Source organism: Sus scrofa, chromosome X, assembly GCF_054392235.1.
Source record: "Sus scrofa isolate SSC_HxYL_T2T_F1_AM1 chromosome X, Sscrofa_HxYL_maternal_Yorkshire_Landrace_v2.0, whole genome shotgun sequence".
Classification (NCBI taxonomy): Eukaryota; Metazoa; Chordata; class Mammalia; order Artiodactyla; family Suidae; genus Sus; species Sus scrofa.
Genome location: NC_139401.1, coordinates 82,461,449 through 82,488,934, shown reverse-complemented (window position 1 = coordinate 82,488,934; position 27,486 = coordinate 82,461,449).

Here is a 27,486-nt window from a genome sequence, read left to right as displayed (position 1 = left end):
AAGCTACAAGAATTAAAATGTGGCACTGACATAAAAATTGCATACATCAGTGGAACAGAATAGAGTCCAGAAATATGTCCAGGCTCATCTGGCCAATCAATCTATGACAAAAGAGGCAAAAATAATAAGAAAAATACAGTTTATCCAATAAAGAGAGTTGGGGAAAAAAGGCAGCTAAATGCAAAATAAATAAATTGGACTATTATCTTACATCACATACAAAAATAAACTCAAAATGGATTAAATATTTAAATGTAAAACCTGAAACCATAAAATTCCTAGAATAAAATATAGGCAATATGCTCTTTGACATCATTCTGAGCAATAATTTTTTTTTTGCCAATGTCTCCTTAAGCCAGGAAAATAAAAGAAGAATAAACAAATGGGAGTAGATTAAATTAAAAAGTTTTTGCACTATGAAAGTTACTACCAAAAAAAAAATGAGAAAAGGTATTTGCAATTTGTATATTTAATAAGGGATTGAAACCGAAACATAGAGAGAATTCAGTAGCATTGAGAACTATATCTAGATACTCATGTTGCAACAGAACAAAGGGTGGGGAAAAAAATGTAATGTATACATGTAAGGATAACTTGATCCCCTTGCTGTACAGTGGGAAAATAAAATAAAATAAAAATAAAAAAATAAAATTAATGGTTAAGTCTTTAACAGTTAAAAAATTAATTAAAAAATAAAGAAACTGAATAGACATTTTCACAAAGAAGGCATAAAAATAACCAACAGGTTTATGAATATATGCTATACATAATTCATCATCAGGGAAATGCATGATGGGACATCATCTCATACCTGTTAGAACGGTTATTATCAAAGTGACTAGAAATAACAAGTATTGGAAAGGATGAGGAGTTAAGGAAGCCTTGGGCACTGTTGCTGGGAGTGTAAATTGGGGCAGCCTCTATGAGAAACAGTATATAATTTCCTCAAATAATTAAAAAATAGAACTACCATATAATCCAGCAATTCCTCTTAAGGTCATTTATCCCAATAAAATGAAAACTCTAACTCAAAGAGATATATGCACCTCCATGTTCATTGTGGCATTATTTGTAATAACCAAGACATGGAAACAACTTAAGCATCTATTGATAAATGGGTAAAGAAGATGTCATATGTATATAAAATTCAGCCATATAAAAGAATGAAATCTTGCTATTTGGACAACATTAATGGACTCTGAGGGCATTATGCTAAGTAAATAAGTCAGACATATAAAGATAAATACTATATAATCTCTCTTATATGTGGAATCAATACATACATACAAACATACCAAGTCACAGATACAGAGAACAGATTGGTGGTTGTCAGAGGCAGGGAGGTAGGGAATGGAGAAAAGAGTGAAGTGTTCTTATTTTTAGAAAAAAAGTCGAACTGAAAAATCATAACTAACAAAGTAATAGGGGCTTTATATTTTTAGTTGTATTTAAAATAACATGAGTTCTATTGAAGTATCAAAGAAAAATCCAAATTAGTAAAAATCTAGAGTATTTGAACTAACATTGACTTTAGAGTAGCACTATTTATAGTTAATTACACTAGTTAATATACATTTTTTGAAGAGGTGACATAAAATGCTTCATCCTTTGATAATATATCATGAAACAAAAGAGGAGCCTATGTGGTGTGGTGGTTTTGGAGGGAGTGTCATTATATATATATTTATACACATGAAGTATTTATAATAAATATATTTTCTTTGTGAGTAATGAATCTTTTTCAGAGACTACAAGGAACCTAGAGTACTCCATTGGAAATTCTGAAAAAAAAAAAAAACCTGCTCATTTTTATAAGAAAGAAAATCGGCCCTAAGTATTTAGTTCCTATTATATACACATTGTATTATTTCCCATGTTAGATATACATCACCACTTCAAGTTCCCATTTCATTATCTTTTTCTGTAGTGTCCTCATATCAACCAGCCATTAAAATGGGCAGGAAACCTGCTAGAGTATTAGATAATTATAGGCAATATTTGAAATCTTCTATAATGTTATTTACACATAAATTGGAAAAGAGCAAAGCAAAAAGGCCTTCCGTATCTACTGAATGTATTTCTTGATGAGAGAGAATGGCAAGAAAGACAGGATATTTTGAAACAAATGAACTTTCCAAATCTTAAATTTAACTCTTAGATTATAATTCACACCAGTAATGAGTCAGGTAGAGCAAAGAAATATATAGAAACTTCATAAAAATCCAAAGTTTGAATAGCTTCCATGAAATGTGAGATCACTCTTTTAATAGTGAAAACACTTTCCAACCATTTTCTCTTGCTATCCATAATAGAAACAAATCTATAACTCAGGAATACTAACAAACCATTAAATAAAAAAAGAGAACTGGGAATAGTGCAAAGCTCCCCAGTGGCCAAATCAGAAAGAAAGAAGACTCACTAGGTAAGACCAATATTTTATATCCCTTTTGAATGTACACTTTGTTGCTGAAGTAGTGAACAGATGTGAGTAGGCTAAGAATAATTTAGAAAAATGAGAAAGAAAATGTTCATGAAAGACATTGAAATATGTGATGTAATAAAATATGGCAGCTTATGAAGTGTGAGTAAAACATGGAACACTATCTAGAACACTGTTTAGCTTCTCTACCATAAAAGGTTCAAACCACACAAAGAATACAGTTTCAATAAAATAAAAGAAACCTTGCTGTTTTCAAAGGGTGGGAATATTTACTCCTTGAACAATAAACCATCCTGACAGCAAAATTCTTAAAATCTGAAACATGAAGTTCTACATAATTTCCTAGAACTGTGGAATTAATAGAGACAAAGTTCTCTGAGATGGATTAAAACTCAAAACTTCTTGGGAGTTATCACTGTGGCTCAGCAGATTAAGAACCCAACTAGTATCCATGAGGATGTGGGTTTGGTTCCTGGCCTCAATTAGTAGGTTAAGGATCCTGCATTGCTGCAGCTCAAATTTGGCATTGCTGTGGCTGTGGCCTAGGTCTGCAGCTGCAGCTCCAGTTTGACCCATAGCCCATGAGCTTACATACTGGATGATATTTACTAGGCATATACTATGTGCAGGTCATCAAAGGGAACTCAAACATAAGAAGAGAGGGTCTCTATATTAAAAAAATTAGAATATATTGAAAGATAGGTACCAAAATAGTCATATTTGTTCCTTCCCCTTTCTTGAAATCCCATATGCAACTCACCAGAAAGCCCTATCATTTCTAATTGTAATATACTAAAACATATTTTCAGCTTAGTACTGTACAATAGAAATTTCTGAGAAGACCAAAATGATCTATCACTGCACTGTCCAGTGTGGTGAGTACTAAACACATAATAGTCCTGAGCCTTTGAAGTATTGTTTGTGTGACAAAGTAAATGAAATTTTAATTTTAACTGTAATTGTTTTAATTTTAAATTTAAATAGTCATAAGCTGCCATTGGTTACATATTAGGCAGTGAACCTCTACACTTTCCCCATTTCAATGTCCCTGTATTTTTTTTTTTTGTCTTCCATAAAATTTTTCTTCCACTTTTCTATAAGGCTAATACCACTTTATCCTTAAGATCTCAGCATATATTTATGGTTATATGTACATGTGTGTTATATATATATATATATAAAACCTTCAAGTGCAAGCTGTTAGTGATCACATTTACTTAAACAGCTTCCTCACTTTTCATTTTCTATTATAATATTTTATTTACTTCAAAGTCCTATCATTTGCATATATTCCACTTATTCCTTGTTTCCATATTTACATTCTGTCTCTTTCATTGGAACATAAGGTCCATGTAAAAAAATGTACATGTTGCTCTTGTATACCATTGTATTTCTAAAGATTAACGTAGAGTTTGATGCAGAGTAGACAATAATATTTAGTTAGTTTATGAATAAATGGATAAATGTGCAACATTTTTAGTACAAAAATCAATTCCAGGACACCAAAAAATACAGAAAAACAGGTAAGGAATTAGAAGGAAAAAAATAAACTTAAGGATATTGGAAAATGTATGGAGAATTTGTTTTTCACCTAACTTGATTGGATAAGTTATTTTTTCCTTAGTTTTTTGGAGAGGGATTAAAATCTATAAACAGTAAATCCTCTGTCTTCAGTGTAGAGTGGCCATTTTGGGAAGATCTGGCCCAACCTGTCAGTCAGCACTGAGAAGCCCCAGGGCAAACAACAATCCAGATGGGCTCACAGTCCCGCCCCTCAGAAAACAGGCTGCCTAAAGTCCCCTCAGCTACACAGCTGCCTCTAATCCCATCCAGAGACTAAGCCCACCCTCCAGAGGGATTAGAATTAGCTCCACCTACCAGTGGGCAGGCATCAACCCCTCCCATCAGGAAGCCTACAGCAAGCCCCTACACTGACTTCAGCCACAGGGAGGCAGACACCAGAAGTAGGAGAGGCTACAACTCTATTATCTATAAAAAGATCACCACACCAAAAACCTATACAAATGAAAAGACAGAGGACTATAACTCAGATTAGGGAGAAAGGAAAAAAAAAAAAAAAAAAAAACAAGAAAATCAGCTAAGCAATGAGGAGATTCTCAGCCTCCAGGAAAAAGACGTTAGACTGTTGATGCTGAGGATGATGCAAGATATTGGAAATAAACTGGACGCAAAGATGGATAACTCACAGGAAACACTGACCAAAGAGATACAAGATATAAAACTTAAATAGGAAGAGATGCAAAATACAATAACCGAAATAAAAAAATTCACTAGAAGCAACTAACAGCAGAACAGAATACAGGCAGAAAAACGAATAAGCAAGGTGGAGGACAGATTAGTGGAAATCACAGATGCGGAACAGAAAAGAGAAAAAAGATTGAAAACAAATGAAGAGAGTCTCAGAGAACTCTGGGACAACATTAAATGCACCAACATCCATATTTTAGGGGTGCCAGAAGGAGAAGAGAGCGAGAAGGAGACAGAAAAAATATTCCAAGAGATAATAACTGAAAACTTCCCTAACATGGGGAAGGAATCACTCACTCAAATCCAGGAAGCACAACGAGTACCATAGAAAATAAACCCAAGGAGGAATACCCAAAGACACATATTAATCCAACTGACCAAAATTAAAGACAAAGAGAACATCTTGAAAGCAGCTAGGGAAAAGAAACAAGTAACATACAAGGGAACCCCGATAAGGTTATCAGCAGATTTTTCAGCAGAAACTCTGCAGGCCAGGAGGGAGTGGCAGGATATACTTAAATGTGATGAAAGGAAAAAACCTCCAACCAAGGTTACTCTACCCAGCAAGGCTCTCATTCAGATTGGAAGGAGAAATGAAAAGCTTCACAGATAAGCAAAAGTTGAGAGAATTCAGCAATACTAAACTAGCCTTACAACAAATACTAAAGGAATTTCTCTAGGCAGAAAAGAAAAGGCCACGACAGGAAACAAAAATTCCACACATGACAAGGCTCACCCATAAAGGTATTTATACAGTAAAGATATGAAATCATCCATGCACAATTATACCACCAAAATCAGAAATCATGAAAAGAGGTGGGTACAATGCAGAATACTGGAGATGAACTTGCAGTTAAGAGAACAACAACTTAAAACAATCTCATATACATATAGACTCTTATGTCAAAACTTCAGAATAACTGCAAACCAAAAATCTACCATTGATACACAAACAAGGAATCTCTGGAGCAGAAATATATCTCATAGTAAATAAGTGCATAATCCACCATGAAGGGGGTCATTTGACATCATTCTTAGAATGCTGACGTCTTCTTAGATCTGATTCTGATTTCCTCTCCATCAAAGAATTTATGATAATTATAATTGAATAATGCAACTGTACAATAATACAATTCTGCAATTGTATTATTAATAACCATTTCTCTCCATGGTACAATGTAAGGTCTATAATGTCTTGTTTATCACATCACCTAGAATGGTGTAATGCCTTTATTGAAGAATCAATAAGATGTAACAAATTGTGAGGACATATTTATATACTTACACTGTTTTGTAACCAAATTATGCATTTTATATTTTACTTTTTTTCAGAGGGTGTATTATTTTTGTTATTCTTACCAGTTATTCTTTTTATCATGCTATATAAAATATTTAATGGTATATAAGGCTTTCTTCTTGATAAATTTTAGTTGCATAATATAACAATTTTAATATAGTGCTAATAGTTAATGAAAAATTGAAATGTAATAGATAATACTAAATAGTAAAGATGAAAGCCATACAAAATGGGATAAAGCATAGAATAAATTTCCTATTTGTCTCAGCATATTTTCCATTCCACTTCTCCAGAGGGAGTCACTTAATCTGTTTCTTAAAATCCATGGTATAATTATATGTGTGAATGTAATTGTGTTTAAATGTATGTATTTTATTCTGTAAAAAAAATAAAAATTTCAAAAAAAATAAAATATAAAAGAAAGAATTCCACTCTTCTCACCAGTATATGTGTATTACTAAATAAAGTACTACTGTTATATTTTGAACATAATAAAAAATTGTAATGCAAATTTGCAATAAATAAATAAATAAATAAATAAATAAACTGGCCATATATACATGACTCTTTCAGACTTGCATCTCTTTTTGAACAAAGAGAAAGGCATTAAAAGCATAGGAATATCTGGAGTTCCCGTCGTGGTGCAGTGGTTAGTTAACGAATCCAACTAGAAACCATGGGTTTGTGGGTTCAATCCCTGACCTTGCTCAGTGGGTTGGGGATCCAGCATTGCCATGAGTTGTGGTTTGGGTCATAGACGCGGCTAAGATCCTGCATTGCTGTGGCTCTGGTGTAGGCCGGCAGCAACAGCTCTGATTAGACCCCTAGCCTGGGAATCCCCATATGTCACGTGTGTGGCCTTAGAAAAGGCAAAAAAAAAAAAATAGGAAAATCTTTGACCAATGATATAGCGGTAAAAGATAGGTATCACAAATCATATGGCACTGATATAGCGTAAGCATAAACAAAAATATAGTCTTTGCATGGTTAGATTTATAAAAGGTCATGGAAAACCTTGAATACTATCCTTTCTTCTGATTTTCCTCTTCGGGTAACTTGCAGCAGTGTACTGACACATACAGTGGAATGTTTTCTAAAGCTCAATTTGAGCACAGAATAATTAGTAACTGTTTTTGATAAGCCAGACAAATGTGTAAAATGAAAGATAATACTTAATATTATGCACAGCGTATTTCCTAAAAAGAGACATGCTTTCTCATTCTTTTTGAGAGTCTGTAATACAAATAATTATGGTTTAGGAAAAAACTCAAGGTCACAGAAAACAGAAGCTTTGACACCAATGATAAAATAACAGCTGATTTTCAAACTGCGTATGCAGAAGACTTTGTTCTAAAACACTTGTGAATGGGAGCTTGGCATTATTTCACAGTTCTTGTATCTACCTAACATTTTTATAAATATCACTACCTCCTGACTTTCCTCCAACACATTGGAAATTTAGACAGTTTTTAATTCCCAAAGAATCACTGAAAGTATTTGTTTGTACTTTTATTATTGTTGTTATTTCCTCCAGAGGAAAGGAACAATTCAATATTAATTTCACTGGAAAGAACTGACTGAAAAATAATAAAAATATTTCCTTTTTATTGAGTATTTATTGAGAACAAGTGGAAGTATTTTAAAAGTGACCCTTCTAAGTGTGCTTGTTCAGATTTCCTAGAGGAGCAATTTTATAAAAGAGTATTTTTAAAAATAAGAACACAAGTTGTGCAAGATAAATTGACCTATTTTACACTCCATTGGATTTTTTTCTTATTCATTAAATTCATAAGACATTGTAAACACTACCTGATAAACTTTTCTTTCATGAACTCTGGGCTATGGCACTAACTCATTTATTCTTATAAGAAATAAGATCTATTACATTGATACTATTCATGGGGCACTGTGTTAATGATAGGTAGAAAAAAATACAATTATATAAATGATCCTGATTATATGGTGACTATACTCCAGTGGAGAAAGATGGAAAATAAACAAAGAAGAAAATATATAAAGACTGATTAACTCAAAGTTGCATGAAATAAATAAAACAAGGTAATCTATTGAGTTTCATATTCAAAGAGAATAAATCATGAGTGAAATAGCTGTTTTGCTTACTGTTACTGATGATTAACTTGACACTATTCCTACAGAGCTAAGTCCTATTTCACAAAGAACTTCAAAATGTGAGAAAATTGACAATCTTTATTAAGGTAATAGTAATCAAAAAGAAACAAATTCAATATATCATCTGGTTCTTATGTTTCTAAATTGAAGGTGATGGTATACTAGAGGCCTGCAAGGGGTATAAGGTCAGAGGTAATATCTTGTGTATGTTCAATTCTTTCTTTTGGTTTAATTGTATGCATATAAAGTTGTATTATTTATTGTGAAATAACCCCCATAAAAAAAGGAAAGAATGCTTGGAAATTATTATGTATCAAAATAGCTAACAAATCATAAATATATATTAATAAATCCTCAAAATACTTTGCTTGATTGGTTATCATGATCATTTTCTAGTAAATGTATGAAATCATAGATGCTTGGAGATATTGAGTACCTTGTACAAAATCACACATCTAAGAAGTAGCAGACTTAGAATCAAAATGGTAGTATGTCTGAGTTTAAAGGCCATGTCTTTGACTGTGTAATAGGCTGCCATCTTCTCTCATTGGCAAGATTTATGCCATAAATACATGTTATTTTCTTTGTGGCGGGAGAAGCAGTTACCAATCTGTAGCCTTATGTGAAAGGAGTCAAAAGGCAGTGGCATTATGGAAGATAAGTTAAGTAGAACTTTTATTCAGATAAATATGCATCTGAATATGGACTGAAAACACAATGTGGACTAAAAAACACAAACAAAATGGTAAAGTAGTATGAGGTTTTTAAATGTATTTGCTATCTTATTCTGGCATCTTTATTGTTTTTTTGTTTTTTTTTTTTCTTTTTACTGCAGCACCCATGGCATAATGAAGTTCTTGGGCAAGGGGTTGAATCAGAACTGAGCAGCAGGCCTATACCATAGCCAGGGCAATGATAGATATGAACCATATCTGCAACCTACACCACAGATTGTGGCAATGCCTGATCCTTAACACATTGTGCCAGGCCATGGATCAAACTTATGTCCCAGTGCTGCAGAGATGCTGCAGATCCCTTTGCACTGGAAACTCCATTTATTCTGGCATCTTTATTCCTCACAGATTCTCTTTTCCTGTCAACACTAAGCAACCCCCCTTCAGGATCTACTTACATTAAGTAGGAAAGTTCATGTTCCTTTGGAGTTTTCCTTGATATAAATATTTTCTATATTAGCTCTCATCTTCTACACTACCAGTTTGACAATGTTTTTCAAGGTTTCCATTACCTTATAAAGGTAAATGCATATGAAAAACATATTAAAGACAAAGACTTTGTATATGAAATATATAAAAACTTGTTTACCTACCCATTAAAAAATATGTAAACACCTACAACAGGCTTATGCACAAATGTTTATGGCTACATTACTCAAAATAATAAAACACTGGAAACTCTAAATGCCCATTAAAAGGTGACTGAGTTAAAAAATGGTATAGCCATAACTACTACACAGTAAAATTAAATACTGATACATATAATAACATGAATGAATCTCAAAAACATTATGTCAAAGAAGGCAGTTTCAGAGGAATATCTTTTCTAGAACTGACAAAAATGATTTATATTGATAGAAATCATAATAGCGGATGAGTTTAGCATAGTAAAAAGAGATATAACAAGTGTCAAAACTGATTTTGCTATGTATTTAAAATATTTGTAACTCATTTTATGTAAATTATTGCCTCAATAAAGTTGAATATTTCAAATATATATATATAATTGAACTTCATGAACATTAAATAAAATTGTATTGCTACAAAAGTTACCATCAAAGTAATAAAACTGCAACCCACAAAATTGCAGAAATATTTATATATTATGTGTATAAAAGGGATTTATATCCATAATATATAAAGGACGGTTACAACTCAATAAAAAAAACAACCTAATTATAAGATGAGCAAAAGTTCTGAGTAGACAGTTCTCCAGAGAAGATATAGAAATAGCTAATAAAAATAAAACATACTCTACATTAGCCATCAGGGAAATGTAAATCCAAACAACAATTAGGTAACACTTCACACCCACTGGGATAATGAAAACAAATAAGACAGTCTATAACTAATGTTGACAAGGAAGTGAAAATGTTGGAACCCTCATACACCATCAGTAAGAATGCAATGTATTGCAATTGATTTATGAAAAAGTTTGAAATTTTTCTTAAAATAAAAATTTAAATATATATATATGCATATGACCAAGAAATTCTAATCCTAAGTATAAAATCAAGAGTATTAAAACATATGTTAAAATAGAATCTTATGCACAAATATTCATAGTCATGTTTTTCATACTAGCCAAAGAGTGGAAGCAACTCAAATGTCCGTTGGCTGATGAATGAAAAAACAAAATGTGTTATGTGCATACAATGGGGTATTATTCAGCCATTACAAAGAAATGAAGTACTGACACATGCTACAATGTGAATGACCCTCTAAAGTATTTTTGCTAAGTGAAAGAAGCCAGTCACAAAGGACCAAATATTCTATGATTCCATGTATATGAAATACCCCAAATAAACAAATCTTGGAGAGGGACAAAAAGTAGATTAGTAGTTTCCTTAGGCTAAGCAAATTGGGGAAATGGGGAGCAATGGCTAATAGAGAAGCTTTGGGGAGAAAATGGATACTGAACCTGTTCTAAAATGCCTTGTATTGATGGTTGCACAGCTTTGTGATATACTAAAACACGTTGAACTATGTATTTAAAACAGGTGAATTGTATGGTATACAAATTATATCTCAAAACACACTACTATATATAAAATACATGGGTAGCAAGGACCTACTGTATAGCTTAGGGAAATATATTCAATACTGTGTAACAACCCATTTGGGAAAAATATGAAAATGAATGGTATATGTACTACTGGTTTATTTTGCTGTTCACTGAAATTAACACAACTTCATGAGTCAACTACATTTCAATAAAATTTAAATAAGTAAATAAATAAATTGAAGTCCAAAAACAGTACATTGAAGAAATTACCAAAGATTTGAATAGACATATTATAAGAGATATGTTCAAGGACATTAGGGACATGAGTATGTACTCAATATTACTAATATTAGACAAACCATAATTTAAACCACTATAGGTATGTAATGTAATATTCTATAGACCATCAGAATTTTTAAAAAATGACTGACAATACCAAATATCAGTGTTAATATATATAGTAAATGGTACCCTCATAGACAGCTGGAAGTGAGTAGTAATGTTATAAACAATTTGGGGGAAAAATAAAAAAAACCTTTGGCATTTTCTCACAAAGTTGATATCAGCATACTGTAGAATCTAGGGATTTGACTCTTTGGTATTTAATTAAAAGAAAAAAATATGCTCACAAAAACACTTGTCACTTGAACAAAAATTATAATAGCAGGTATTAAAAAAATACCCACAATTGGAACAATCTATATGTCCATAAACAGGACATTTATAAAATATAAATGAAACATTTATGGTGTATTCAAACTGTGTAAGACTACACAGCAAAGTAGTGAAAGGACAATTACCAATATACTTTCCATTTACATGAACTTTTATAAAAAGAAAAACTGATTTATAGACGTGGAACTCACATCAGTGCATGTTTATACTGAGAATCCAGAGACTGGCTACACAGAGCCAGGAAGGAACTTTTTGAGGTGATATACTTGTTCTGAATCTTGACTAGTGTAACAGTTACACAGGTGTACACATTTGTCAAAACTCATCAACCTACATTCTTAAAATATAATTACTTACAGTGAAAAGTGTATATGTTAATAAAAAGGATTTTTAAAATATCTGTAAGTACCTCACAAATAACTGGTATTCAGGTAGTGTTACCTTCTAACACTAACAAAAGGAAGGCTGATTGATTTGAATTTTATGCAATATATATAGATTGAAGTGGAAAATAATTTACTAGTTAAAAAAGATTTTGGAATCATTTCAAATCTTTTTGTGATGGTCACTTCTTGCTTTATGCAGACAAAGGTGGTTGAATGCATTCAATTTACAGTATTCTGTGCCTGAGGAGCAAATAATGACTTTATATTATGATGTAGATGCGAAATATATCTCAAATTTAAGAGCAGCTTCTGAATAATTGCTTCAAAAAATCTCCTTTGTAGAGGACAACAACATAATTTTTTAGAAGAAGATTTAGAGATGTAAATGATTCTCAACAGCGGGAGTTTGTTCTGGGGATTTCATGACAACTATAGTAAGAGTGTATTTACTTTTACCACTTTAAAAAGGGGGGAGGAAAGCCAAAGCCTTAACCACAATTTTATTGCATATGTTAAAAATAAATTTCGAAGCAAGCATTTGACAACAGAGAAAAAATACGGAATCAAAACTAGTGTGAAATTTTCTTGTATGCATGGTCACCATAGAGATGAAATCTTAAGTTTGAAGTTATTTAATGTTCCTGTGAAAGTTATTGTTCTGTGAAAGCTGAGTAAAGCAGGCAGAAAAATCATCATTTAAAGATATTTATTAGGGGCATGGTGTGGCAGGAGAAAGCAATGCAAAATATTCAATATTCACAAGTGTACTAAAATTATATATCAATTCATCCACTCACACAATGAAAATTTATGAAAGATTTCTAGTCTACCAGATGCTGTGGTGAAGACTGCAATTGCAAAGATGAGTTAAACAGTTGTGGTGTCCTAATCCATAAGTTTTTAAGCCAGAATTTACCTTAAATTTAAAACCTTTCCAATGATAAATTGATAACACACTTTTATTATCATATATTTGTTTTCATTGTGATTTCATTCAAATTCCACTTCCTTTTTCAGCATCCAACTAGTCAATATACCACACATTAAAAATAAGGAATATACTGAATAAACCAATAAAATTATTTGAAGAAATAAAATTTGATGGATTGCTTCTCTCTCTCCTCTCCCCACCCATGATTCTTTTTATTTCCTTCCTGTTTAGTGTCAGTTTTCATAAATGCTTGGAAACAAACTTCAATTACTCTATGATATCTAGGAAAGACTTTCATATTATCTTTAATTTTTTTAAGACTTTTCTATCTTATAGTATAGTTGATTTACAATGTTCTGTCAATATCTGCTGTACAGCAAAGTGATCCAGTTATTCTTTTTCTCACATTATTCTCCATGCATTCTTTTTCTAACATTATTCTCCAACAAGTTCCATCAAAAGAGATTAGATATTGTTCCCTGTGCTATACAGCAATATCTCATTGCTTATCTACTCCAAATGCAATAGTTTGCATCTACTAACCTCAAAATCCCATTCCATTCCTCTCACTCCTCCTCTACCTTGGCAACCACAGGTCTGTTCTCCATGTCCATGAGTGTGTTTCTTTTCTGTAGATAGGTTCACTTAGGCCATATATTAGAATCCAGATATAAGTAATATCATATGATATCTGTCTTTCTATTTCTGACTTAGATCACTTAGCATGAGAATCTCTAGTTCCATCCATGTTACTGCAAGTGGCATTATTTTATTATTTTTCACGACTGAGTAGTATTCCATTGTGTATATGTGCCACATCTTGATAATCCATTCATCTGTCAATGGACATTTATGTTGTTTCTATGTTTTGGCTATTGTGAATAATGCTGAAGAACATATGGGTGAATATGTTTTTTCAGTGAAAGCTTTGTCCAGAGAGATGCCCAGGAGTGGGATTACTAGATCATAGGATAGTTCTGTTTGTTTTCTGAGGTACCTCCATACTGTTTTCCATAGTGGTTGTACCAATTTACATTCAAACCAACAGTGAAGGAGGGTATGCTATTCTCCACAGCCTCTCCAGCATTTGTTATTTGTTGACTAGTTAATGATGGCCACTCTGATCAGTGTGAGGTGGAAATTCATTTTAGTTTTTATTTGTATTTCTCTAATAAGTAGTGATGTTGAGCATTTTTTCAGGTGCCAGTTGGCTATCTGTATATCTTTTTTGGAGAAATGTCTATTCAGTTCATCTGCTTATTTTTCAGTTGGGTTGTTTGTTTCTTTGGTGTTGTGTTGTATGAGTTGTTTCTATATTTTAGAGATTAAGTCCTTGTCAGTGCATTATTTGAAACTATTTTTTCCCATTGCATAGGTTGCCTTTTGGGGCTTTTTTATGGTTTCCTTTGCTATGCAAAAGCGTGTAATTCTGATTAGGTCCCATTGGTTTATTTTTGCTTTTATTTCTGTTGCCTTGGGAGGCTGATCTAAGAAAACATTAATAAATTTGATGTCAAAGAATGTTTTGCCTACGTTCCCTTCTAGGAGTTTTAAGGTGTCTTGTCTTACGTTTAAGTCTTTAAGCCATTTTGAATTTATTTGTGCACATGATGTGAGAGTATGTTGTAGTTTTCTTAATTTCCATGCAGCTGTCTAGTTTTCCCAGCACCACTTGCTAAAGAGACTGTATTTTCTCCATTGTACATTCTTGCCTCCTTTGTCAAAGATTAAATGACCAAATGCATCTGGGTTTATTCCTGGGTTCTCTATTCTGTTCCGTTGGTCTGTATGTTTGTATGTTGGTACCAGTACCACACTGTCTTGATTACTGTAGCTTTGTAATATTGTATGAAGTCTGGAAGAGTTAAGTATCCTGCTTGGTCTTTTTTTTTTCCCCCAGTGTTTCTTTGGCAATTCTAGGTCTTTTTTGGTTCCATATAAATTTTTGGATTGTTTACTCTAGTTCTGTGAAAAATATCATGGGTAATATGATAGGGATTGCACCAAACCTGTAGTTTGCTTTGGGTAGTATGGCCATTTTTATGATATTAATTCTTCCAATCAAGGAACATGGAATTTTTTTTATTTCTTTGAATCCTCTTTAATCTCCTTGACTAATGTTCTATAGTTCTCAGCATATAAGTCTTTAACCTCCATGGTCAGGTTTATTACTAGGTATTTAATTTTTAGGGGGTGTGATTATAAAAGGTATTGTATTTTGATATTCCATTTCTAATATTTCATTGTTAATATATAGAAATGTAACTGATTTCTGAATATTAATCTTGTATCCTGATACTTTGCTGAATTAATAGATCATTTCTTACAGTTTTTGTATGGATTCCTTAGATTTTCTATGTATAGTATCATGTCGTCTGTATACAGTAACTATTTTACCTCTTCTCTTCCAATTTGGACACCTTTTATTTCTTTTGTTTTGTTGCTGTGGCTAGGACTTCCACTACTATGTTGATTAAATGTGGTGAGTATGGGCATCATTGCTGTGTTCTAGATTTTAGTGGGAAGGCTTTCAGCTTTTCTCCATTGAGTATTATATTGGCCATGTGTTTGTCATAAATGGCTTTTATTAGGTTAAGGTATGTTTCTATACCCACTTTGGTAAGAGTTTTTGTCATGAATGGATTTTGGATTTTGTCAAATGCATTTTCTGAATCTATTGAGATGATCATGTGGTTTTTGACTTTTCTTTTGTTAATGTGGTGTATGACATTGATTGATTTGCGTATGTTGAACCATCCTTGTGAACTTGGGATGAATCCCACTTGGTCGTGGTGCATGATCTTTTTTACATGTCGTTAGACTTGGTTGGCTAAAACTTTGTTGAGAATTTTTGCATCTATATTCATCCAAGTATTGACATATAATTTGCTTTTTCATTGGTATCTTTTTCTGGTTTTGGTATTAGGCTGATGGTGGCTTCATAGAATGTCTTTGGGAATATTCCTTCTTCTTCAACCTTTCGGAAAAATTTAAGGGCAGGTATATGTTCTTCTTTGTATGTTTGGTAGAATTCACCCTGTGAAACCATCTTGTCTTGGATTTCATTTGTAGAGAGTTTTTTTTATTACATATTTAATTTCATTTGTAGTTATCAATCTATTCAGTAGATCTATTTCTTCTTGATTCATTTTTGGCAGACTGTATATCCCTATAAAGTTGTCCATTCCCTCTAGGTTGTTCAATTTGTTGGCACATAATTGTTCATAGTATTCTCTTATGTGTTTTTGTATTTCTGTAGTATCCATTGATATATATCCTTTTTAATTTCTTATTTTGTTTTAGTTTTTTCTTTCCTCTTCTTGGTGAGTCTGACCAGAGGTTTATCAATTTGGTTTACCCATTAAAAGAAATGTCAAATTTTTCTATTGTTTTTTGAATCTCTATTTTACTGATTTCCTCTCCAATCTTTATGATTTCCATCCTTCTGCTGTCTTGAGGTTTTTTGTTTTTGTTTTTGTTTTTCTTTTCCTAATCCTTTCAGCTGGTAGGTTAAGTTGTTGATTTGATATTTTTTTCTTCTTTTCTGATTAAAGCTTGTATCACTATGAACTTCTCTCCAAGAACTGCTTTTGAACAGATTTTGAATGGTTGTGTCTTTGCCTTAAGGTATTTTTTAATTTTAATTACCATTTTTATTTCCTCATTGACCCATTGTTTTTTTAGTAACATGTAGTTTAGTCTCCATGTAGTCAGTTTTTTTCTCATGTGGTTTCCTGTGGTTGATGTTTAGTTTCATGCCATTTGGTCAGAGAAGACACTTGAAACAATTTCTATTCTCTTATATTTGTTGAGGTTAGTTTTGTACCACAGTGTGTGGTCAATCCTTGAGAATATTACATGTGCACTTGAAAAGAATGTATATTATGATTTTTTTGGGATATAATGTCCTGAAAATGTTTATTAAGTATAACTTTTCTATTGTGTCATTTAGGAGCTCTGTTGCCTCAATGATTTTCTGTTTAGAGGATCTGTCCATTGATGTGAATGGGGTGTTGAAGTCTCCTACTGTTATTGTATTCCCATCAATTTCTCCTTTTATGTCTGTTAGTATTTATTGAATGTATCTGGGTGCTTCTATATTAGGGGTGTAAATATTGACAATTGTAATATCCTCTTCTTGATTGGATTATTTTATCATTAAATAATGTCCTTCTTTGTCTTTCCTTATGGCCTTCATTTTAAAGTCTATTTTGTCTGATATGTGTTTCAACTCCTGCTTTCCTGTCATTTCTGTTCATATGAAATATATTTTTCTACCATTCGCTTTCAATTTATATGTGTCCTTTGCCCTAAGGTGAGTCTCTTTTATACAGCACATTGTAGGCTGGTTTTTTATCCAATTTGCCATTCTACGTCTTTTGATTGGTGCATTCAGTGCATTGACATTTAAGGTAATTCTTTATAAATATGTATTTATTGCCACTTTAATTCTTGTTTTCCAGTTGATATGTTTCTCCTTCGTTCCTTTATTTTTTTGGTTTTGTTTCATTTTATGCTTCTGTCCTCTTCTTTTTAGTTTTTGTGAATGTAACATTTAGTTTTGATTTGTGGTTGCCCTATTTTTCAAGAATGTTAACCCCTTCTCATATCTGCTTGCATTAGTATGATAGTCATATAGGCTCAAACACATTCTAAAAAAAAGGAATCTAGATTTTCTTAATTTCTTTCCCCACATTTTATGATTTTGAAGCCCTTTATTTAACATTTTTGTGTTTGTCCTTTTGCTTTTTCTTATGGTTATCATCATTTTTATAATAGTTTTTTTTTCCATTTATATCTGTATACTGGTTTATTTAAGTGATTGCTTTCCCATTGTGATTTCTTCAATCCCATTTCTTCTTCTTTGTTATTTAGAGGAGCCCATTCAATATTTCTTTTAGAATGTTTTTAGTATTGCTATATTTTTTAGTTTTTGTTGTTGGAGAAATTCTTTTACTTCTCCTATTTTAAATTATATTCTTGCTGTGAAGAGTGATCTGGGATGAAATTTCTCCTTTTTAGGACTTTGAATACATCTTGCCACCATCTTCTGGCCTGTAGTATTTCTGTGGAGAAATCAGGTGATAGCTTTATGGGGTTCCCTTACAATAAAGTCTTTGTTGTTCTCTTGCTGCCTTTATAATCCTCTCTTAATCTTTAACTCTTGCCATTTTTATTATAATATGTCTTTGTATGTGCCTATTTGGGTTCAACTTGTTTGGGACCCTCTGTGCTTCTTGTAGCTTGATATCCATTTCCTTTAGATTCAAAAAGCTTTTGGCCATAATTTCTTGAAATATATTTTCAATTTCCTATTCTTTTTCTTTTCCTTCTGGAATCTCTATTATGCATAGATTGGCCTGCTTTATATTATCCCTTAGATCTCTTATATTGCTTTCATGTTTTTTCATTTGGTTTTCTGTCTGCTGTCCTGATAGGGCGATTTCCTTTATTCTATCTTCCAAGTCATTCATTCTGCTTCATTATTCCTTCTGCTCTTCAGTGCCTTTAACTCAGTTTGCATCTTTGCAAATGAATTTTCTAATTTTTCTTGGCTATTCCTTATATTTTCTAGTTCCTCTCTAAAGTAATCTGCATTATTGTCCATATCCACTCTTAATTCCTTCCTATTTGCCATTAATTCCTTCAGTATTTTAACAAACTCCTTTTTGAACTTGGTAACTGTTTTCTACAGAGGTTTGTTTTGTTGTTTGCTCCTTCAGGTAAGTTTTCCTGTTCTTTTTACTGGGAATGGCTCCTGAACATCTTCATTTTGCTCATATTTTTCTTATCCTGTGAATTTAGGAAAAAACAACTACTATAGTCTTGGAGGGCTATTTATATGCCCCTGGGTAATTTGTGAGGGCTAATATTTATTTTTAAGATGTCGCATGTGCTTCCAGTCAGATGAAGGCAATGGGCATAGCCCTTAGCCAGTGCCTGGTTTCTGGGACCTCGACAATGGCAAGGATCTGCAAAAAGGTTGTGCAAGCTGCTCCTAGTTGAAAGGTCCTGGGAAGTGACAGTGATTGGTCAGGTGTAGGCAGGGCCCTGGGTGTTTTTCAGTGGCAGCAGCAGGGTGTATACATTCCCAGCTGAGTGAGAGCAACAATAGTTAGTACTTGCTTGCAGTGCCCTCCTCTTTGCTAAACTTTAAGGTGAATGGGGCCACAGGTGTTGCCTGTTCATAAACCTCTAGTTGTGCCTGCCCGTGACCACTTCTGGTGTCTGAAATGGCTGCTGTGGTTTGCCCTTGCCACCTGTACACCACAAAAGAGGTGCCATGTCATGTTAACCCCTCACTGCCCTTAGCCCACACAAGAATTACCCGACTACCTGTAGCCCACAAAAGAGGTACCCCATTGCCAATAACTTGAACAAGTGGTGCTTTGCCACCCTTAGCCTGCACCAGAGACACCCTGCCCTCTGATAGTATGTGTGGGCACAAGGAAAGTTATTCCTATGATGGTCCACCACTACCTCTCACCCTCCCCAACAATAGTACCTTGCTTCTCCTGCAGCTCAGACATCCTCCTGGGTTCCCTTGGCTGTGGTACTCCACTCTCCATCCCATGGTGCACTGCTCCTTAGCTCCTCAGGCTATCTACACACAACCAACCCTGGTCCTCTCCCCAGAATGGACCTCCAGAGCTTGAGTCTCAGCACCCATCACCCAGCTGAGCATCTTAAGCTGTGGTGTTGGGGGGATGGTACAGATTATCTGTGTGGCTCATTCAATTATTAATGTGACTCTATGACCTAGAACCAAGTTACATTTTCAAGGATATCCTTAGCTATGAAATGTAATTAAGCGCTTGATACTTAGAACTCTTTATACATTATTAAAAATGTTGACGTGATGGAGAGTCAAGTTCGTTTTAGAATCAACAAATATCCGCATTATAAATCCGCTTTAGAAATAAATGAAAAATTCTTTATAAAGGTTTTTAAAGATTCAGGCAATAATAAAAGTAAAAATTATTTTAATAGTATTTATAAATATATATCATACAAAATGCCACTTTGTCCAAGTTTTCTTTTGTAAATTGAAATTTAGAAGGCAACCATGCCTTACTGTCATATTTTCTCTTGGTGACCTCTTGAAAAACAGATTACGGGGCAATGCCAACCTTAGATATATATGTATTGGAATATATCCTGTTGTTTGGTTTGCACACCCTTTACAAAATCAAGGTAAAATGAATTTCAAGAACTAATAAGTAGGTATATATAAAAGACATAGAAATAAATTTTCATCAGTTTGAATGACAGAAAAGAGTGATTTATGGACTGAGTAACATGTATAAGCCTCTGATCATTCTTAAGACTAACACTTTCCTTTGGGTTAGTTCCTTCTCTAGGCATTTGTTGGATATATTTTCCTAAACTGTCATGCCTGAAGCAATTTTATTGATTCCTAAAATTCTGGGAAGATGGATGAGTAGATTGCAGAGCCCCAAACTTAAGCTTTCAGTTTACTATCTATTACAGTTAGCCTAATAAAAAAATACACAATGGAATACTACTCAGTCATAAAAAAGAACAAAATAATGACTGACTTATTAAGTAAGTCAGAAAGTAAGTCAGAAAGAGAAAGACAAATACCATATGATATCACTTATATCTGGAATGTAATATAGGGCACAAATGAACCTTTCCACAGAAAAGAAAACTATGGAGTTGAAGAATAGACTTGTGGTTGCCTAGGGGGAGAGGGAGGGAGCTGGTTGGATTGGGAGCTTGGGGTTAATGGATACAAACTATTGCTTTTGGAATGGACTAGCAATGAGATCCTGCTGTGTAGCCCTGAGAACTATGTCTAGTTACTTATAACGAAGCATGATAATAGGAGAAAAAAAGACTATATACGTGTGTGTAACTGGATCACCATGCTGTACAGTAGAAAAAAAATGTGTTGGGGAAATAACAATAAAAAAATACAGTAAGATCTATAAAGTGGAAGTATTCTTCCACTTGTAAAGACCAAATAAAGTCACCTGAGGTATAAATCACAATGAATTTTTATACATTTGCAACCCAGGTGGCTGTCTTCATTAGCACACCATGTAAATATAGCTACAGCTTTCTTTGTCTAGTTAGTTCCCCATGAGCTCACACACACATGCTAACAAAAAGTCAATAACTCCTTTCTGAGGCTTTATTCCTTCAAAAATGCCCATGGTTATCAATTCTTATGGATTCTAAGATGGTTAGATACTACTTCCCCAAAAGAAAAATAATACAGAGTCTCGGCACTGGAGGAACCAATATGATTCCATTGCTTTTATTACTACAATAACTATATTGTTAAAAAATATGTTATAAAATACATCTGTCACACACAAATATGGAGACATCTTGGCTATCTGAGATTTATGCATAGATCAAGTAATTTGATTGTGATGGTTGCAGACTTTATAATTTATACTCACACAACCTTCAAAACTTCCAGAAATATGATAAAATGACAGGGTGGTTGGGTCTGATGAAGCTTCTGGCCTCAAACATACACTGCGCTGGAACCATCATTCCTTGACAAATAAGGACTTGGTTTGCCAAATTTTCCTTTCCTTCTAATGCTTAATTTATATTTAGTAGCTTTAATATCATTTCTGTCAGCCAGTCTGGATTTTGAGCACCTCAATCCATCAGAAATTTTCTATAATATTGAACTTCAAAAAGAATGGTATCTGAATATCTATTTTTATGCTAATTAATTGATTTATTCTATGCAAATTTATCTACTTATGCTTAGTATGTAAGAAGTTGGAAGATCCTTTAAAAGTGTGGGTTGAGAGGAGAGGGACACAGTATTCACGATACCTGGAAAGAACATGCTATATTTTTCTCAATCTTAAAGTATTAACTAATAGTTATACTACAACTATATCATCCATCAAAACTAATATAATTAAACTAGTAGGTCCTAAAGTAAATTCCAAGGAACTTGGAAAGTTAATAAATATTATCAGATAATTGGGTTTGTTTCATATTCATGTAAAGATCTCCAATGTATCAAAAAAAATAGGGAGAACAGAAGGTACAAGCTGAAACCTCAGTATGAACAGTATGAACAGAGAGTATACACACGCAGTAGGATTTATTATAATACTGTTTGAGAGAAGACCTCTGGCCACAGCAAGGTGGACGTGCTGAGCCTGAGATTTTCAGTTTAGGCCTGGCAATCTGGAAGGGTGGCAGGATAGTCCATGGTCTGGCCCCAACAGAAACTAACCCCCCTATTCCTTCTGTAGAAAGTTGCCAGCTTTTGGAATGATTAAATATTACTAATCAAAATTCTAAAAACAAAGAAACAAGCCATTATGAGAGTCAAAATAAGCAACAAATGAGATTTAGAGATATCAAAGATTACAGACATTGGGACAAATACAATATAAATATAAATAAATATTCATGAAGTTTAAAATTAGATTCTGTAACAAATAAGTGGGCAATAAGACACTATAAACAGAAAAGCATGTTTGAAGAAAGAAGGAAGCGTAAACTTAAAAAAATATAAAATTAAATTTAAAAAATCACAAACATAACAAACACTACAGTGTCAATCAGAAGAGACTTTTAAAAAGAAAAGAAAGAAAATAAATATATCATTTGAAACTATTTTCTCCCATTCTGAAAGTTGTCTTTTTGTTTTCTTTTGGGTTTCCTTTGCTGTGCAAAAGCTTTTCAGTTTGATGAGGTCCCATTGGTTTATTTTTGCTCTACAAGGGCTTAATCTCTAGAATATATAAGCAACTTACACAACCCAACAGCAAAAAAGCCAATCAATCAATGGAAAAATGGGCAAAAGACCTGAATAGACATTTCTCCAAAGAAGATATACAGATGGCCAGCAAACACATGAAAAAATGCTCAACATCGTTGATTATAAGAGGAATGCAAATCAAAACTACCATGAGATACCAGCCTACACCAGTCAGAATGGCCATCATTCATAAGTCCACAAATAACAAGTGCTGGAAGGGGTGTGGAGAAAAGGGAACCCTCCTGCACTGTTGGTGGGAATGTAAAATGGTACAGCCACTATGGAGAACAGTTTGGAGATACCTTAGAAATCTATACATAGAACTTCCATATGACCCCACAATCCCACTCTTGGGCATCTATCCGGACAAAACTCTACTTAAAAGAGACACATGCACCTACATGTTCATTGCAGCCCTATTCACAATAGCCAGGACATGGAAACAACCCAAATGTCCTTCGACAGATGATTGGATTCAGAAGAGGTGGTATATATACACAATGGAATACTACTCAGCCATAAGAAAGAATGACATAATGCCATTTGCAGCAACATGGATGGAACTAGAGAATCTCATACTGAGTGAAATGAGCCAGAAAGACAAAGGCAAATACCATATGATATCACTTATAACTGGAATCTAATATCTAGCACAAATGAACATCTCCTCAGAAAAGAAAATCATGGACTTGGAGAAGAGACTTGTGGCTGCCTGATGGGAGGGGGAGGGAGTGGGAGGGATCGGGAGCTTGGGCTTATCAGACACAACTTAGAATAGATTTACAAGGAGATCCTGCTGAATAGCATTGAGAACTTTGTCTAGATACTCATGTTGCAACAGAAGAAAGGCTGGGGGAAAAATGTAATTGTAATGTATACATGTAAGGATAACTTGATCCTCTTGCTGTACAGTGGGAAAATAAAAAAAAAAGAAATATAAAACAAAAAGTGTGTCCTCAACAATATTATCATTCAGGAATCATTACTAAATAAATACATTTTCAAACATAAAACAGATTTTACACCAGCTGACATATTGTAAAATATCTGGATCACATGGCTGTTCTATTTTTAATTTTTATGAGGAAAATCTGTACTGTTTCCATAGTGGCTGCATCAATATAGAACCTCACCAATGGTGCAGAGGCATTCCTATTCCTCCACAACTTCACTATCACATGTTATTTGTCATTTTGATTAAAGGCATCCTTACATCTGTAGGAGATATTTCACTGTGGTTTTAAATTGTATTTCCCCTAATGCTTAGTGATGTTGAGTATATTTTCATGTTTCATGTGCACTTGAAAAGAATGTTTATTCTACTGTTTTTGAATAAAATAGTCTACATATATACATATATCCCTTCTTATCTAGGGTGTCATTTAAGCCCATTGTTCCCTCATTGATTTCTGCCTGGAAGATCTTTTCTATGGGTGTAAGAGAGGTGGTAAATTACCTACCATTATTGTACTACTGTCATTTTTTTCCCTTTATGTTTAATACTTGGTTTATTTATTTTTGTATTCCTATTTTGTTTACAAGTATAAATTTTGATGGATCAGTGTCTTTATCATGATATAATTTCATTCTTTATCTCTTGTTTCAGTCTTTGTTTGAAGGTCTATTTTGTCTAAATATTAAATAACCCAACTTTAATTTTGTTTTGCTTTTTATAGTATAGTACCATCACTCTTTCAGTCGTTTGTGTCTTTAGATTGGAAGTGAGTCTCTTTTAGTCAAATTATATATGGGATTTTGATTTTTTAGTTTTATTTTATTTTATTTTCATGGTCTCACCCACAGCATAGGAAAATTCTCATGCTAGGGGTCAAATCGTAGCTACACCTGGGGCCTATGCCATAGTCATGGCAACACTGGATCTGAGCTGGATCTGCAAACTAGGCTACAACTTGTGGCAATGATGGATTCTTAACACACTGGGAAAGGCCATGGATCAAACCTTCATCCTCACAGAGACAATGTTGGGTCCTTAACCCATTAACCTCAATGGAAAATCCACATCGGTGAAATGGAAATATTAGTACATTTGACATTGTCCCAGAGGTTTCAAACTATCCTCATTTGACTTTTTTTTTCTTTTTTCTATTCAGCTTGAATGATTTCAACCACGATCTTCCAGTTCACTGATTCATTACTCTGTGTCATCTATATGCTATTGATTTCTTCAGGTGTATTTTTTATTTCAGTTATTGTATTCTTCAGCTCTGTTTTGTTCTAGATTATATTTTCTAATTATTTGTTGAAATTCTTAATGTGTTTATTCATTCTACTGAATTTTCTTGAGCATCTCTATGATCATTACTTTGAATTCTGTATCAGTAGATTGGTTATATCCACATTGTTTAGTTCTTTTTTGCAGATTGTTTTTTATACTTCTATTTGGAACACACTCTTCATTTTGCTTAGTTTTATGTGTGTATTTCTATGTGTTAAGTAGTTTGGTTATATTTTGGAATAATTAAATGGTTATATATAGAATATTGTATCCAACAAAGATTATGCATTCTTACAGGCAAGCAGACACCATTTATGAAATTCAACAATATAATATACATAAAAATAAACTCAAAATGGATTAAAGACTTAAATGTAAGGCCAGATACTATAAATCTCCTAGAGGAAAACATAGGCAGAACACTCTGACATAAATTGCAGCAATATCTTTTTGATCTACCTCCTAAAGTAATGAAAAAAAAGCAAAAATAAACAAATAGGACTTAATTAAACTTAAAGACTTTTTCACAACAAAGGAAACTATTTAAAAAAGGACCACCCACAGGATAGGTGGGAATCTTTGCAAATGAAATGACTGACAAGGGATTAATCTCTAAAATAAACAAATACCTCATATAGCTTTATAGCCAAAAAACAAAGAGTCTACTCAAAAAAATGGGCAGAAGATCTAGACTTATCTCTGAAGAAGACAGATGACCACAAAACAAATGAAAAGATGCTCAGCATTAGTAATTATTAGAGAAATGCAAATCAACACTACAATGAGATATTACCTCACACTAGTCAGAATGGCCATCCTCAAGTCTACAAACAATAAATGCTCAAAGAAAAAATGGAACCCTCCTACACTGATGCTGGGAATGTAAATTGATACCACTGCTATGGAGAGCAGTACAGAGATTCCTTAAAAAACTAAAAATAGAACTACCATATGATCCAGAAATCTCACTCCTGGGCATATATTCAGAGAAAAGCATGATTCAAAAAATACATGCACCCCAACATTCATTGCATCACTACTTGCAATAACCAAGACATGGAAACAACCTAAATGTCCATCAACAGAGGAATGAATAAAGAACATGTGGTACATATATACAATGGAATATTACTCAGCCATGGAAAATAATGAAATAATGCCATTTGCTGAAACAGTTATGGACCTAGAAATTATCATACTAATGAAAGTAAGTCAGAGAAAGAGAAAAATCATATGATATCACTTATATGTGGAATTTAATAAAAATGATGCAAATAAACTTATTTACAAAACAGAGGCTGACTCACAGATCTTGAAATCAAACCTATGGTTACCAACAGGGAAGTTTGGGGGAAGGATAAATTAGCTGGTTGGGATTAACATACACACATTATTATATATAAAATACATAACTGTCAATGACCTCTTGTATAGCACAAGGAAATCTCAATATCCCACAATAACTATATGGGAAAATAATCTGAAAAAAGTGGATATATGTATATGTATAACAGATTCACTTTGCAGTAGAATTGAAACTAACATATAATGAGTCAACTATACTCAAATAAAATTTAAGAAAATGAAAAAAGTAAAAATAATAATATAAAATAGAGCAAATCTCAAAACTCTTACATTATTTTTGTACAGAAAATAATCTTACTGCAATGTTATTAATTTTAAAATAACTAAAATATTAATCCAAAAAACCTAATTTGAAAATAAAAAAAAATCTGCATGATTCATGGATCAAAAAGAAACCCCGCTAGAGAATAGAAATAACACAAAATTGAAGAAAAATTAAAATATTACTTATCAATATTCATGTGATACACTGAAAGAATAAAAATGAGGTAGTCACAGCATTAAAACTTAAATTTGAAAATTTGCTACAGAACCTTTTTTAAACTGAAGCCTATATAAAAATTTTAAATGGAAGGTCAAAGAGGCAAGCCAAATACTTCTAAAGAAATGAAAGAGGAAAATTTTCATTGCCAGAAATTATGATTTATTGCAAAACAATTGAAATTAAGGCTATGAAGTATGATTATAAGAACAGAACAGGAATTTCCCATTGTGACTCAGCAATAACAAGCCAAACTAGTATCCATGAGGATGCAGGTTTGATCCCTGGTCTTGCTCAGTGGGTTAAGAGACCAGCATTGCCATGAGCTATGGTGTAGGTTGCAGATGTGGCTCAGATCCCACGTTGCTGTGGCTGTGGCATAGGCAACCAGCTGTAGCTCTGATTCGAACCTGAAACTGGGAACCTCCATATGCAGCCCTTTAGAGATTCAATAAATAGATCTGTACAAATATGGGTTTTGTGTGTATGTGTGTGTTTCTTTGTCTTTTGTCTTTTTAGGGCTATACCTGTGGCATATGGAGGTTCCCAGGCTAGGAGTCAAATTGGGGCTACAGTTGCCAGCCTATGCCACACACACAGCAACTCAGGATCAGAGCCACATCTGTGACCTATACCACAGATCCTTAATCCAATGAGTGAGGTCAGGGATCAAACCCACATCCTCATGGATACTAGTCGGGTTCATTAACCACTGAAACATGATGGGAACTCCAGATCTGTACAAATATGAATGCAAGACATTTCACAGTCT